Source organism: Poecile atricapillus, chromosome 23, assembly GCF_030490865.1.
Source record: "Poecile atricapillus isolate bPoeAtr1 chromosome 23, bPoeAtr1.hap1, whole genome shotgun sequence".
Classification (NCBI taxonomy): domain Eukaryota; kingdom Metazoa; phylum Chordata; class Aves; order Passeriformes; family Paridae; genus Poecile; species Poecile atricapillus.
In genome coordinates this window covers 4,541,403-4,558,302 of record NC_081271.1, presented here as the reverse complement: position 1 = coordinate 4,558,302, position 16,900 = coordinate 4,541,403, and positions in this window count along the sequence as shown.

Here is a 16,900-nt window from a genome sequence, read left to right as displayed (position 1 = left end):
GACTGTGACATGCCAGAAGCAGCGGTCCGGAGCGCTTGGCAGCCGGCATCAGAAACGATGCGTGCCAGAAGAGGCTGATTTGCGCCTGAGAGCTCGTAAGCGCCAGAGCTGCCAAAAGGTGAAGCAAGGCACTTAGCAGCCGGCTTGTGCGCCAAGCTTTCGGAGTGCGAGAGGAACGTAGCTGCCGGTCGCCCACATGCCCAATTGACGTTAGCTGTCGTCTGGAAGGAGTTCAGCCGCAGCTTCCTTGTGCTACTACCTGTTGCTGTTGCTGCTGTCTGCGGGAACTCTTGTGCTTTCCCTTAGGCTCCGAGGGTGGAGAAACGGCCTGTGGAGTGCAGATGGCAGGCACAGGAAGTGTGGAAGAGAGTGCTGCAAATGCGTCTTTGCGCAAGTTGCAGGGGTAAGCTGCACAAATCCGTGTTGTCCTGGCACGCGTCCTCCTCAGCAGACACAGTGGAAAATCATTCCTCTTGCATGAAGACCAAGAAAGGCAGAAGCTGGGACTGTGCAGCTCAGAGAAAGTAACCGCAAGAGGCTCACTGCAAATCCATGTTTTCGCAAGTTGCAGGGCTGAGCTCCAGCAAGATGTGTTTTTTGAGCACACGCCGGTGGACTGAGTCTGATGCAAAGAGCCCCAAAGCTGTTAGAGGCTCATGAAAGTCCTGGTGCTGTGCCTGTGCTGCTGAGCTGGGCCAGGCTCCTGGCCCAGAGGCAGCTCCTGGCAAGGGCAGCGCTGCAGAGCGGCAGCTCTGGCCAGGAGCAGCTCCTGAGCACAGCCCGGCAGGGCATCTCAGGGACACGAGCAGGCCCAGACAGAGCTCCCAGGGGCTCAGCACTGGCAGGGGCTGTGCCATCGATGTCCCAGAGGCGCTTGTGTCCCAGTGGCACCTCTGTGGCTGTGTCATGGAGCCCCAGAGAAGAGGTGATGTCAGAAAGGGGCTGTGTGACGGCTCTCAGAGTGGCTTGTGTGAGGACACTCAGCAGCCACGGCCTCATAGAAGGGACATTGTGACATCCCAGAGCGGTTCTGTGACATCATAGAATGAGTTGCGATATGCCAGGGTACTATGTGCCGCCACCAAATGAGCTGTATGACGTCCCAATGAGAGCTGTGTGGCATCACAGAGCAGGCTGTGCCATTACAGAAGGGAAAATGACATCATCCCTTAGCTAGATGACATCACCGAGAGGGTTGGGACAACCCAGAGCAGGCTGTGTCATCACTGGTTGATTGTGTGACGTCATAGAGCAGGCTGTGAAGCCTCATGGTGATGATATGAAATCCTTGAGCGGGCAGAGACATCAGAGAATAACCAGGTGACATCTCAGGACAGGTTGTATGACATCACAGTGCCAACTGTGACATCATAGAGTCAGCTGGGACATCCAGGGTGGCTATGTGACACGACAGGAGGCTGTGTGACATCACAAGGTGGCTGTGTGACGTGTGAGAGGGACTGTGACATGCCAGAAGCAGCGGTCCGGAGCGCTTGGCAGCCGGCACCACAAACGATGCGTGCCAGAGGAGGCTGATTTGCGCCTGAGAGCTCGTAAGCGCCAGAGCTGCCAAAAGGTGAAGCAAGGCACTTAGCAGCCGGCTTGTGCGCCAAGCTTTCGGAGTGCGAGAGGAACGTAGCTGCCGGACGCCCACATGCCCAATTGACGTTAGCTGTCGTCTGGAAGGAGTTCAGCCGCAGCTTCCTTGTGCTACTACCTGTTGCTGTTGCTGCTGTCTGCGGGAACTCTTGTGCTTTCCCTTAGGCTCCGAGGGTGGAGAAACGGCCTGTGGAGTGCAGATGGCAGGCACAGGAAGTGTGGAAGAGAGTGCTGCAAATGCGTCTTTGCGCAAGTTGCAGGGGTAAGCTGCACAAATCCGTGTTGTCCTGGCACGCGTCCTCCTCAGCAGACACAGTGGAAAATCTTTCCTCTTGCATGAAGACCAAGAAAGGCAGAAGCTGGGACTGTGCAGCTCAGAGAAAGTAACCGCAAGAGGCTCACTGCAAATCCATGTTTTCGCAAGTTGCAGGGCTGAGCTCCAGCAAGATGTGTTTTTTGAGCACACGCCGGTGGACTGAGTCTGATGCAAAGAGCCCCAAAGCTGTTAGAGGCTCATGAAAGTCCTGGTGCTGTGCCTGTGCTGCTGAGCTGGGCCAGGCTCCTGGCCCAGAGGCAGCTCCTGGCAAGGGCAGCGCTGCAGAGCGGCAGCTCTGGCCAGGAGCAGCTCCTGAGCACAGCCCGGCAGGGCATCTCAGGGACACGAGCAGGCCCAGACAGAGCTCCCAGGGGCTCAGCACTGGCAGGGGCTGTGCCATCGATGTCCCAGAGGCGCTTGTGTCCCAGTGGCACCTCTGTGGCTGTGTCATGGAGCCCCAGAGAAGAGGTGATGTCAGAAAGGGGCTGTGTGACGGCTCTCAGAGTGGCTTGTGTGAGGACACTCAGCAGCCACGGCCTCATAGAAGGGACATTGTGACATCCCAGAGCGGTTCTGTGACATCATAGAATGAGTTGCGATATGCCAGGGTACTATGTGCCGCCACCAAATGAGCTGTATGACGTCCCAATGAGAGCTGTGTGGCATCACAGAGCAGGCTGTGCCATTACAGAAGGGAAAATGACATCATCCCTTAGCTAGATGACATCACCGAGAGGGTTGGGACAACCCAGAGCAGGCTGTGTCATCACTGGTTGATTGTGTGACGTCATAGAGCAGGCTGTGAAGCCTCATGGTGATGATATGAAATCCTTGAGCGGGCAGAGACATCAGAGAATAACCAGGTGACATCTCAGGACAGGTTGTATGACATCACAGTGCCAACTGTGACATCATAGAGTCAGCTGGGACATCCAGGGTGGCTATGTGACACGACAGGTGGCTGTGTGACGTGTGAGAGGGACTGTGACATGCCAGAAGCAGCGGTCCGGAGCGCTTGGCAGCCGGCACCACAAACGATGCGTGCCAGAGGAGGCTGATTTGCGCCTGAGAGCTCGTAAGCGCCAGAGCTGCCAAAAGGTGAAGCAAGGCACTTAGCAGCCGGCTTGTGCGCCAAGCTTTCGGAGTGCGAGAGGAACGTAGCTGCCGGACGCCCACATGCCCAATTGACGTTAGCTGTCGTCTGGAAGGAGTTCAGCCGCAGCTTCCTTGTGCTACTACCTGTTGCTGTTGCTGCTGTCTGCGGGAACTCTTGTGCTTTCCCTTAGGCTCCGAGGGTGGAGAAACGGCCTGTGGAGTGCAGATGGCAGGCACAGGAAGTGTGGAAGAGAGTGCTGCAAATGCGTCTTTGCGCAAGTTGCAGGGGTAAGCTGCACAAATCTGTGTTGTCCTGGCACGCGTCCTCCTCAGCAGACACAGTGGAAAATCTTTCCCCTTGCATGAAGACCAAGAAAGGCAGAAGCTGGGACTGTGCAGCTCAGAGAAAGTAACCGCAAGAGGCTCACTGCAAATCCATGTTTTCGCAAGTTGCAGGGCTGAGCTCCAGCAAGATGTGTTTTTTGAGCACACGCCGGTGGACTGAGTCTGATGCAAAGAGCCCCAAAGCTGTTAGAGGCTCATGAAAGTCCTGGTGCTGTGCCTGTGCTGCTGAGCTGGGCCAGGCTCCTGGCCCAGAGGCAGCTCCTGGCAAGGGCAGCGCTGCAGAGCGGCAGCTCTGGCCAGGAGCAGCTCCTGAGCACAGCCCGGCAGGGCATCTCAGGGACACGAGCAGGCCCAGACAGAGCTCCCAGGGGCTCAGCACTGGCAGGGGCTGTGCCATCGATGTCCCAGAGGCGCTTGTGTCCCAGTGGCACCTCTGTGGCTGTGTCATGGAGCCCCAGAGAAGAGGTGATGTCAGAAAGGGGCTGTGTGACGGCTCTCAGAGTGGCTTGTGTGAGGACACTCAGCAGCCACGGCCTCATAGAAGGGACATTGTGACATCCCAGAGCGGTTCTGTGACATCATAGAATGAGTTGCGATATGCCAGGGTACTATGTGCCGCCACCAAATGAGCTGTATGACGTCCCAATGAGAGCTGTGTGGCATCACAGAGCAGGCTGTGCCATTACAGAAGGGAAAATGACATCATCCCTTAGCTAGATGACATCACCGAGAGGGTTGGGACAACCCAGAGCAGGCTGTGTCATCACTGGTTGATTGTGTGACGTCATAGAGCAGGCTGTGAAGCCTCATGGTGATGATATGAAATCCTTGAGCGGGCAGAGACATCAGAGAATAACCAGGTGACATCTCAGGACAGGTTGTATGACATCACAGTGCCAACTGTGACATCATAGAGTCAGCTGGGACATCCAGGGTGGCTGTGTGACACGACAGGAGGCTGTGTGACATCACAAGGTGGCTGTGTGACGTGTGAGAGGGACTGTGACATGCCAGAAGCAGCGGTCCGGAGCGCTTGGCAGCCGGCACCACAAACGATGCGTGCCAAAGGAGGCCGATTTGTGCCTGAGAGCTCGTAAGCGCCAGAGCTGCCAAAAGGTGAAGCAAGGCACTTAGCAGCCGGCTTGTGCGCCAAGCTTTCGGAGTGCGAGAGGAACGTAGCTGCCGGACGCCCACATGCCCGATTGACGTTAGCTGTCGTCTGGAAGGAGTTCAGCCGCAGCTTCCTTGTGCTACTACCTGTTGCTGTTGCTGCTGTCTGCGGGAACTCTTGTGCTTTCCCTTAGGCTCCGAGGGTGGAGAAACGGCCTGTGGAGTGCAGATGGCAGGCACAGGAAGTGTGGAAGAGAGTGCTGCAAATGCGTCTTTGCGCAAGTTGCAGGGGTAAGCTGCACAAATCCGTGTTGTCCTGGCACGCGTCCTCCTCAGCAGACACAGTGGAAAATCTTTCCCCTTGCATGAAGACCAAGAAAGGCAGAAGTTGGGACTGTGCAGCTCAGAGAAAGTAACCGCAAGAGGCTCACTGCAAATCCATGTTTTCGCAAGTTGCAGGGCTGAGCTCCAGCAAGATGTGTTTTTTGAGCACACGCCGGTGGACTGAGTCTGATGCAAAGAGCCCCAAAGCTGTGAGAGGCTCATGGAAGTCCTGGTGCTGTGCCTGTGCTGCTGAGCTGGGCCAGGCTCCTGGCCCAGAGGCAGCTCCTGGCAAGGGCAGCGCTGCAGAGCGGCAGCTCTGGCCAGGAGCAGCTCCTGAGCACAGCCCGGCAGGGCATCTCAGGTACACGAGCAGGCCCAGACAGAGCTCCCAGGGGCTCAACACTGGCAGGGGCTGTGCCATCGATGTCCCAGAGGCGCTTGTGTCCCAGTGGCACCTCTGTGGCTGTGTCATGGAGCCCCAGAGAAGAGGTGATGTCAGAAAGGGGCTGTGTGACGGCTCTCAGAGTGGCTTGTGTGAGGACACTCAGCAGCCACGGCCTCATAGAAGGGACATTGTGACATCCCAGAGCGGTTCTGTGACATCATAGAATGAGTTGCGATATGCCAGGGTACTATGTGCCGCCACCAAATGAGCTGTATGACGTCCCAATGAGAGCTGTGTGGCATCACAGAGCAGGCTGTGCCATTACAGAAGGGACAATGACATCATCCCTTAGCTAGATGACATCACCGAGAGGGTTGGGACATCCCAGAGCAGGCTGTGTCATCACTGGTTGATTGTGTGACGTCATAGAGCAGGCTGTGAGCCTCATGGTGATGATATGAAATCCTTGAGCGGGCAGAGACATCAGAGAATAACCAGGTGACATCTCAGGACAGGTTGTATGACATCACAGTGCCAACTGTGACATCATAGAGTCAGCTGGGACATCCAGGGTGGCTATGTGACACGACAGGTGGCTGTGTGACGTGTGAGAGGGACTGTGACATGCCAGAAGCAGCGGTCCGGAGCGCTTGGCAGCCGGCACCACAAACTATGCGTGCCAGAGGAGGCTGATTTGCGCCTGAGAGCTCGTAAGCGCCAGAGCTGCCAAAAGGTGAAGCAAGGCACTTAGCAGCCGGCTTGTGCGCCAAGCTTTCGGAGTGCGAGAGGAACGTAGCTGCCGGTCGCCCACATGCCCAATTGACGTTAGCTGTCGTCTGGAAGGAGTTCAGCCGCAGCTTCCTTGTGCTACTACCTGTTGCTGTTGCTGCTGTCTGCCGGAACTCTTGTGCTTTCCCTTAGGCTCCGAGGGTGGAGAAATGGCCTGTGGAGTGCAGATGGCAGGCACAGGAAGTGTGGAAGAGAGTGCTGCAAATGCGTCTTTGCGCAAGTTGCAGGGGTAAGCTGCACAAATCCGTGTTGTCCTGGCACGCGTCCTCCTCAGCAGACACAGTGGAAAATCTTTCCCCTTGCATGAAGACCAAGAAAGGCAGAAGCTGGGACTGTGCAGCTCAGAGAAAGTAACCGCAAGAGGCTCACTGCAAATCCATGTTTTCGCAAGTTGCAGGGCTGAGCTCCAGCAAGATGTGTTTTTTGAGCACACGCCGGTGGACTGAGTCTGATGCAAAGAGCCCCAAAGCTGTGAGAGGCTCATGGAAGTCCTGGTGCTGTGCCTGTGCTGCTGAGCTGGGCCAGGCTCCTGGCCCAGAGGCAGCTCCTGGCAAGGGCAGCGCTGCAGAGCGGCAGCTCTGGCCAGGAGCAGCTCCTGAGCACAGCCCGGCAGGGCATCTCAGGTACACGAGCAGGCCCAGACAGAGCTCCCAGGGGCTCAACACTGGCAGGGGCTGTGCCATCGATGTCCCAGAGGCGCTTGTGTCCCAGTGGCACCTCTGTGGCTGTGTCATGGAGCCCCAGAGAAGAGGTGATGTCAGAAAGGGGCTGTGTGACGGCTCTCAGAGTGGCTTGTGTGAGGACACTCAGCAGCCACGGCCTCATAGAAGGGACATTGTGACATCCCAGAGCGGTTCTGTGACATCATAGAATGAGTTGCGATATGCCAGGGTACTATGTGCCGCCACCAAATGAGCTCTATGACGTCCCAATGAGAGCTGTGTGGCATCACAGAGCAGGCTGTGCCATTACAGAAGGGAAAATGACATCATCCCTTAGCTAGATGACATCACCGAGAGGGTTGGGACAACCCAGAGCAGGCTGTGTCATCACTGGTTGATTGTGTGACGTCATAGAGCAGGCTGTGAAGCCTCATGGTGATGATATGAAATCCTTGAGCGGGCAGAGACATCAGAGAATAACCAGGTGACATCTCAGGACAGGTTGTATGACATCACAGTGCCAACTGTGACATCATAGAGTCAGCTGGGACATCCAGGGTGGCTATGTGACACGACAGGAGGCTGTGTGACATCACAAGGTGGCTGTGTGACGTGTGAGAGGGACTGTGACATGCCAGAAGCAGCGGTCCGGAGCGCTTGGCAGCCGGCACCACAAACGATGCGTGCCAGAGGAGGCTGATTTGCGCCTGAGAGCTCGTAAGCGCCAGAGCTGCCAAAAGGTGAAGCAAGGCACTTAGCAGCCGGCTTGTGCGCCAAGCTTTCGGAGTGCGAGAGGAACGTAGCTGCCGGACGCCCACATGCCCAATTGACGTTAGCTGTCGTCTGGAAGGAGTTCAGCCGCAGCTTCCTTGTGCTACTACCTGTTGCTGTTGCTGCTGTCTGCGGGAACTCTTGTGCTTTCCCTTAGGCTCCGAGGGTGGAGAAACGGCCTGTGGAGTGCAGATGGCAGGCACAGGAAGTGTGGAAGAGAGTGCTGCAAATGCGTCTTTGCGCAAGTTGCAGGGGTAAGCTGCACAAATCTGTCTTGTCCTGGCACACGTCCTCCTCAGCAGACACAGTGGAAAATCTTTCCCCTTGCATGAAGACCAAGAAAGGCAGAAGCTGGGACTGTGCAGCTCAGAGAAAGTAACCGCAAGAGGCTCACTGCAAATCCATGTTTTCGCAAGTTGCAGGGCTGAGCTCCAGCAAGATGTGTTTTTTGAGCACACGCCGGTGGACTGAGTCTGATGCAAAGAGCCCCAAAGCTGTGAGAGGCTCATGAAAGTCCTGGTGCTGTGCCTGTGCTGCTGAGCTGGGCCAGGCTCCTGGCCCAGAGGCAGCTCCTGGCAAGGGCAGCGCTGCAGAGCGGCAGCTCTGGCCAGGAGCAGCTCCTGAGCACAGCCCGGCAGGGCATCTCAGGGACACGAGCAGGCCCAGACAGAGCTCCCAGGGGCTCAGCACTGGCAGGGGCTGTGCCATCGATGTCCCAGAGGCGCTTGTGTCCCAGTGGCACCTCTGTGGCTGTGTCATGGAGCCCCAGAGAAGAGGTGATGTCAGAAAGGGGCTGTGTGACGGCTCTCAGAGTGGCTTGTGTGAGGACACTCAGCAGCCACGGCCTCATAGAAGGGACATTGTGACATCCCAGAGCGGTTCTGTGACATCATAGAATGAGTTGCGATATGCCAGGGTACTATGTGCCGCCACCAAATGAGCTCTATGACGTCCCAATGAGAGCTGTGTGGCATCACAGAGCAGGCTGTGCCATTACAGAAGGGACAATGACATCATCCCTTAGCTAGATGACATCACCGAGAGGGTTGGGACATCCCAGAGCAGGCTGTGTCATCACTGGTTGATTGTGTGACGTCATAGAGCAGGCTGTGAAGCCTCATGGTGATGATATGAAATCCTTGAGCGGGCAGAGACATCAGAGAATAACCAGGTGACATCTCAGGACAGGTTGTATGACATCACAGTGCCAACTGTGACATCATAGAGTCAGCTGGGACATCCAGGGTGGCTATGTGACACGACAGGAGGCTGTGTGACATCACAAGGTGGCTGTGTGACGTGTGAGAGGGACTGTGACATGCCAGAAGCAGCGGTCCGGAGCGCTTGGCAGCCGGCACCACAAACGATGTGTGCCAGAGGAGGCTGATTTGCGCCTGAGAGCTCGTAAGCGCCAGAGCTGCCAAAAGGTGAAGCAAGGCACTTAGCAGCCGGCTTGTGCGCCAAGCTTTCGGAGTGCGAGAGGAACGTAGCTGCCGGTCGCCCACATGCCCAATTGACGTTAGCTGTCGTCTGGAAGGAGTTCAGCCGCAGCTTCCTTGTGCTACTACCTGTTGCTGTTGCTGCTGTCTGCCGGAACTCTTGTGCTTTCCCTTAGGCTCCGAGGGTGGAGAAATGGCCTGTGGAGTGCAGATGGCAGGCACAGGAAGTGTGGAAGAGAGTGCTGCAAATGCGTCTTTGCGCAAGTTGCAGGGGTAAGCTGCACAAATCCGTGTTGTCCTGGCACGCGTCCTCCTCAGCAGACACAGTGGAAAATCTTTCCCCTTGCATGAAGACCAAGAAAGGCAGAAGCTGGGACTGTGCAGCTCAGAGAAAGTAACCGCAAGAGGCTCACTGCAAATCCATGTTTTCGCAAGTTGCAGGGCTGAGCTCCAGCAAGATGTGTTTTTTGAGCACACGCCGGTGGACTGAGTCTGATGCAAAGAGCCCCAAAGCTGTGAGAGGCTCATGGAAGTCCTGGTGCTGTGCCTGTGCTGCTGAGCTGGGCCAGGCTCCTGGCCCAGAGGCAGCTCCTGGCAAGGGCAGCGCTGCAGAGCGGCAGCTCTGGCCAGGAGCAGCTCCTGAGCACAGCCCGGCAGGGCATCTCAGGTACACGAGCAGGCCCAGACAGAGCTCCCAGGGGCTCAACACTGGCAGGGGCTGTGCCATCGATGTCCCAGAGGCGCTTGTGTCCCAGTGGCACCTCTGTGGCTGTGTCATGGAGCCCCAGAGAAGAGGTGATGTCAGAAAGGGGCTGTGTGACGGCTCTCAGAGTGGCTTGTGTGAGGACACTCAGCAGCCACGGCCTCATAGAAGGGACATTGTGACATCCCAGAGCGGTTCTGTGACATCATAGAATGAGTTGCGATATGCCAGGGTACTATGTGCCGCCACCAAATGAGCTGTATGACGTCCCAATGAGAGCTGTGTGGCATCACAGAGCAGGCTGTGCCATTACAGAAGGGAAAATGACATCATCCCTTAGCTAGATGACATCACCGAGAGGGTTGGGACAACCCAGAGCAGGCTGTGTCATCACTGGTTGATTGTGTGACGTCATAGAGCAGGCTGTGAAGCCTCATGGTGATGATATGAAATCCTTGAGCGGGCAGAGACATCAGAGAATAACCAGGTGACATCTCAGGACAGGTTGTATGACATCACAGTGCCAACTGTGACATCATAGAGTCAGCTGGGACATCCAGGGTGGCTATGTGACACGACAGGTGGCTGTGTGACGTGTGAGAGGGACTGTGACATGCCAGAAGCAGCGGTCCGGAGCGCTTGGCAGCCGGCACCACAAACGATGCGTGCCAGAGGAGGCTGATTTGCGCCTGAGAGCTCGTAAGCGCCAGAGCTGCCAAAAGGTGAAGCAAGGCACTTAGCAGCCGGCTTGTGCGCCAAGCTTTCGGAGTGCAAGAGGAACGTAGCTGCCGGACGCCCACATGCCCAATTGACGTTAGCTGTCGTCTGGAAGGAGTTCAGCCGCAGCTTCCTTGTGCTACTACCTGTTGCTGTTGCTGCTGTCTGCGGGAACTCTTGTGCTTTCCCTTAGGCTCCGAGGGTGGAGAAACGGCCTGTGGAGTGCAGATGGCAGGCACAGGAAGTGTGGAAGAGAGTGCTGCAAATGCGTCTTTGCGCAAGTTGCAGGGGTAAGCTGCACAAATCCGTGTTGTCCTGGCACGCGTCCTCCTCAGCAGACACAGTGGAAAATCTTTCCCCTTGCATGAAGACCAAGAAAGGCAGAAGTTGGGACTGTGCAGCTCAGAGAAAGTAACCGCAAGAGGCTCACTGCAAATCCATGTTTTCGCAAGTTGCAGGGCTGAGCTCCAGCAAGATGTGTTTTTTGAGCACACGCCGGTGGACTGAGTCTGATGCAAAGAGCCCCAAAGCTGTGAGAGGCTCATGAAAGTCCTGGTGCTGTGCCTGTGCTGCTGAGCTGGGCCAGGCTCCTGGCCCAGAGGCAGCTCCTGGCAAGGGCAGCGCTGCAGAGCGGCAGCTCTGGCCAGGAGCAGCTCCTGAGCACAGCCCGGCAGGGCATCTCAGGGACACGAGCAGGCCCAGACAGAGCTCCCAGGGGCTCAGCACTGGCAGGGGCTGTGCCATCGATGTCCCAGAGGCGCTTGTGTCCCAGTGGCACCTCTGTGGCTGTGTCATGGAGCCCCAGAGAAGAGGTGATGTCAGAAAGGGGCTGTGTGACGGCTCTCAGAGTGGCTTGTGTGAGGACACTCAGCAGCCACGGCCTCATAGAAGGGACATTGTGACATCCCAGAGCGGTTCTGTGACATCATAGAATGAGTTGCGATATGCCAGGGTACTATGTGCCGCCACCAAATGAGCTGTATGACGTCCCAATGAGAGCTGTGTGGCATCACAGAGCAGGCTGTGCCATTACAGAAGGGAAAATGACATCATCCCTTAGCTAGATGACATCACCGAGAGGGCTGGGACAACCCAGAGCAGGCTGTGTCATCACTGGTTGATTGTGTGACGTCATAGAGCAGGCTGTGAAGCCTCATGGTGATGATATGAAATCCTTGAGCGGGCAGAGACATCAGAGAATAACCAGGTGACATCTCAGGACAGGTTGTATGACATCACAGTGCCAACTGTGACATCATAGAGTCAGCTGGGACATCCAGGGTGGCTATGTGACACGACAGGAGGCTGTGTGACATCACAAGGTGGCTGTGTGACGTGTGAGAGGGACTGTGACATGCCAGAAGCAGCGGTCCGGAGCGCTTGGCAGCCGGCACCACAAACGATGCGTGCCAGAGGAGGCTGATTTGCGCCTGAGAGCTCGTAAGCGCCAGAGCTGCCAAAAGGTGAAGCAAGGCACTTAGCAGCCGGCTTGTGCGCCAAGCTTTCGGAGTGCGAGAGGAACGTAGCTGCCGGACGCCCACATGCCCAATTGACGTTAGCTGTCGTCTGGAAGGAGTTCAGCCGCAGCTTCCTTGTGCTACTACCTGTTGCTGTTGCTGCTGTCTGCCGGAACTCTTGTGCTTTCCCTTAGGCTCCGAGGGCGGAGAAATGGCCTGTGGAGTGCAGATGGCAGGCACAGGAAGTGTGGAAGAGAGTGCTGCAAATGCGTCTTTGCGCAAGTTGCAGGGGTAAGCTGCACAAATCCGTGTTGTCCTGGCACGCGTCCTCCTCAGCAGACACAGTGGAAAATCTTTCCCCTTGCATGAAGACCAAGAAAGGCAGAAGCTGGGACTGTGCAGCTCAGAGAAAGTAACCGCAAGAGGCTCACTGCAAATCCATGTTTTCGCAAGTTGCAGGGCTGAGCTCCAGCAAGATGTGTTTTTTGAGCACACGCCGGTGGACTGAGTCTGATGCAAAGAGCCCCAAAGCTGTGAGAGGCTCATGAAAGTCCTGGTGCTGTGCCTGTGCTGCTGAGCTGGGCCAGGCTCCTGGCCCAGAGGCAGCTCCTGCCAAGGGCAGCGCTGCAGAGCGGCAGCTCTGGCCAGGAGCAGCTCCTGAGCACAGCCCGGCAGGGCATCTCAGGGACACGAGCAGGCCCAGACAGAGCTCCCAGGGGCTCAACACTGGCAGGGGCTGTGCCATCGATGTCCCAGAGGCGCTTGTGTCCCAGTGGCACCTCTGTGGCTGTGTCATGGAGCCCCAGAGAAGAGGTGATGTCAGAAAGGGGCTGTGTGACGGCTCTCAGAGTGGCTTGTGTGAGGACACTCAGCAGCCACGGCCTCATAGAAGGGACATTGTGACATCCCAGAGCGGTTCTGTGACATCATAGAATGAGTTGCGATATGCCAGGGTACTATGTGCCGCCACCAAATGAGCTGTATGACGTCCCAATGAGAGCTGTGTGGCATCACAGAGCAGGCTGTGCCATTACAGAAGGGACAATGACATCATCCCTTAGCTAGATGACATCACCGAGAGGGTTGGGACATCCCAGAGCAGGCTGTGTCATCACTGGTTGATTGTGTGACGTCATAGAGCAGGCTGTGAAGCCTCATGGTGATGATATGAAATCCTTGAGCGGGCAGAGACATCAGAGAATAACCAGGTGACATCTCAGGACAGGTTGTATGACATCACAGTGCCAACTGTGACATCATAGAGTCAGCTGGGACATCCAGGGTGGCTATGTGACACGACAGGTGGCTGTGTGACGTGTGAGAGGGACTGTGACATGCCAGAAGCAGCGGTCCGGAGCGCTTGGCAGCCGGCACCACAAACGATGCGTGCCAGAGGAGGCTGATTTGCGCCTGAGAGCTCGTAAGCGCCAGAGCTGCCAAAAGGTGAAGCAAGGCACTTAGCAGCCGGCTTGTGCGCCAAGCTTTCGGAGTGCGAGAGGAACGTAGCTGCCGGACGCCCACATGCCCAATTGACGTTAGCTGTCGTCTGGAAGGAGTTCAGCCGCAGCTTCCTTGTGCTACTACCTGTTGCTGTTGCTGCTGTCTGCGGGAACTCTTGTGCTTTCCCTTAGGCTCCGAGGGTGGAGAAACGGCCTGTGGAGTGCAGATGGCAGGCACAGGAAGTGTGGAAGAGAGTGCTGCAAATGCGTCTTTGCGCAAGTTGCAGGGGTAAGCTGCACAAATCTGTCTTGTCCTGGCACACGTCCTCCTCAGCAGACACAGTGGAAAATCTTTCCCCTTGCATGAAGACCAAGAAAGGCAGAAGCTGGGACTGTGCAGCTCAGAGAAAGTAACCGCAAGAGGCTCACTGCAAATCCATGTTTTCGCAAGTTGCAGGGCTGAGCTCCAGCAAGATGTGTTTTTTGAGCACACGCCGGTGGACTGAGTCTGATGCAAAGAGCCCCAAAGCTGTGAGAGGCTCATGAAAGTCCTGGTGCTGTGCCTGTGCTGCTGAGCTGGGCCAGGCTCCTGGCCCAGAGGCAGCTCCTGGCAAGGGCAGCGCTGCAGAGCGGCAGCTCTGGCCAGGAGCAGCTCCTGAGCACAGCCCGGCAGGGCATCTCAGGGACACGAGCAGGCCCAGACAGAGCTCCCAGGGGCTCAGCACTGGCAGGGGCTGTGCCATCGATGTCCCAGAGGCGCTTGTGTCCCAGTGGCACCTCTGTGGCTGTGTCATGGAGCCCCAGAGAAGAGGTGATGTCAGAAAGGGGCTGTGTGACGGCTCTCAGAGTGGCTTGTGTGAGGACACTCAGCAGCCACGGCCTCATAGAAGGGACATTGTGACATCCCAGAGCGGTTCTGTGACATCATAGAATGAGTTGCGATATGCCAGGGTACTATGTGCCGCCACCAAATGAGCTGTATGACGTCCCAATGAGAGCTGTGTGGCATCACAGAGCAGGCTGTGCCATTACAGAAGGGACAATGACATCATCCCTTAGCTAGATGACATCACCGAGAGGGTTGGGACATCCCAGAGCAGGCTGTGTCATCACTGGTTGATTGTGTGACGTCATAGAGCAGGCTGTGAAGCCTCATGGTGATGATATGAAATCCTTGAGCGGGCAGAGACATCAGAGAATAACCAGGTGACATCTCAGGACAGGTTGTATGACATCACAGTGCCAACTGTGACATCATAGAGTCAGCTGGGACATCCAGGGTGGCTATGTGACTTGACAGGTGGCTGTGTGACGTGTGAGAGGGACTGTGACATGCCAGAAGCAGCGGTCCGGAGCGCTTGGCAGCCGGCACCACAAACGATGCGTGCCAGAGGAGGCTGATTTGCGCCTGAGAGCTCGTAAGCGCCAGAGCTGCCAAAAGGTGAAGCAAGGCACTTAGCAGCCGGCTTGTGCGCCAAGCTTTCGGAGTGCGAGAGGAACGGAGCTGCCGGACGCCCACATGCCCAATTGACGTTAGCTGTCGTCTGGAAGGAGTTCAGCCGCAGCTTCCTTGTGCTACTACCTGTTGCTGTTGCTGCTGTCTGCGGGAACTCTTGTGCTTTCCCTTAGGCTCCGAGGGTGGAGAAACGGCCTGTGGAGTGCAGATGGCAGGCACAGGAAGTGTGGAAGAGAGTGCTGCAAATGCGTCTTTGCGCAAGTTGCAGGGGTAAGCTGCACAAATCTGTCTTGTCCTGGCACACGTCCTCCTCAGCAGACACAGTGGAAAATCTTTCCCCTTGCATGAAGACCAAGAAAGGCAGAAGCTGGGTCTGTGCAGCTCAGAGAACGTAACCGCAAGAGGCTCACTGCAAATCCATGTTTTCGCAAGTTGCAGGGCTGAGCTCCAGCAAGATGTGTTTGTTGAGCACACGCCGGTGGACTGAGTCTGATGCAAAGAGCCCCAAAGCTGTGAGAGGCTCATGAAAGTCCTGGTGCTGTGCCTGTGCTGCTGAGCTGGGCCAGGCTCCTGGCCCAGAGGCAGCTCCTGGCAAGGGCAGCGCTGCAGAGAGGCAGCTCTGGCCAGGAGCAGCTCCTGAGCACAGCCCGGCAGGGCATCTCAGGGACACGAGCAGGCCCAGACAGAGCTCCCAGGGGCTCAGCACTGGCAGGGGCTGTGCCATCGATGTCCCAGAGGCGCTTGTGTCCCAGTGGCACCTCTGTGGCTGTGTCATGGAGCCCCAGAGAAGAGGTGATGTCAGAAAGGGGCTGTGTGACGGCTCTCAGAGTGGCTTGTGTGAGGACACTCAGCAGCCACGGCCTCATAGAAGGGACATTGTGACATCCCAGAGCGGTTCTGTGACATCATAGAATGAGTTGCGATATGCCAGGGTACTATGTGCCGCCACCAAATGAGCTGTATGACGTCCCAATGAGAGCTGTGTGGCATCACAGAGCAGGCTGTGCCATTACAGAAGGGACAATGACATCATCCCTTAGCTAGATGACATCACCGAGAGGGTTGGGACATCCCAGAGCAGGCTGTGTCATCACTGGTTGATTGTGTGACGTCATAGAGCAGGCTGTGAAGCCTCATGGTGATGATATGAAATCCTTGAGCGGGCAGAGACATCAGAGAATAACCAGGTGACATCTCAGGACAGGTTGTATGACATCACAGTGCCAACTGTGACATCATAGAGTCAGCTGGGACATCCAGGGTGGCTATGTGACACGACAGGTGGCTGTGTGACGTGTGAGAGGGACTGTGACATGCCAGAAGCAGCGGTCCGGAGCGCTTGGCAGCCGGCACCACAAACGATGCGTGCCAGAGGAGGCTGATTTGCGCCTGAGAGCTCGTAAGCGCCAGAGCTGCCAAAAGGTGAAGCAAGGCACTTAGCAGCCGGCTTGTGCGCCAAGCTTTCGGAGTGCGAGAGGAACGTAGCTGCCGGTCGCCCACATGCCCAATTGACGTTAGCTGTCGTCTGGAAGGAGTTCAGCCGCAGCTTCCTTGTGCTACTACCTGTTGCTGTTGCTGCAGTCTGCGGGAACTCTTGTGCTTTCCCTTAGGCTCCGAGGGTGGAGAAACGGCCTGTGGAGTGCAGATGGCAGGCACAGGAAGTGTGGAAGAGAGTGCTGCAAATGCGTCTTTGCGCAAGTTGCAGGGGTAAGCTGCACAAATCTGTCTTGTCCTGGCACACGTCCTCCTCAGCAGACACAGTGGAAAATCTTTCCCCTTGCATGAAGACCAAGAAAGGCAGAAGCTGGGTCTGTGCAGCTCAGAGAAAGTAACCGCAAGAGGCTCACTGCAAATCCATGTTTTCGCAAGTTGCAGGGCTGAGCTCCAGCAAGATGTGTTTGTTGAGCACACGCCGGTGGACTGAGTCTGATGCAAAGAGCCCCAAAGCTGTGAGAGGCTCATGAAAGTCCTGGTGCTGTGCCTGTGCTGCTGAGCTGGGCCAGGCTCCTGGCCCAGAGGCAGCTCCTGGCAAGGGCAGCGCTGCAGAGCGGCAGCTCTGGCCAGGAGCAGCTCCTGAGCACAGCCCGGCAGGGCATCTCAGGGACACGAGCAGGCCCAGACAGAGCTCCCAGGGGCTCAGCACTGGCAGGGGCTGTGCCATCGATGTCCCAGAGGCGCTTGTGTCCCAGTGGCACCTCTGTGGCTGTGTCATGGAGCCCCAGAGAAGAGGTGATGTCAGAAAGGGGCTGTGTGACGGCTCTCAGAGTGGCTTGTGTGAGGACACTCAGCAGCC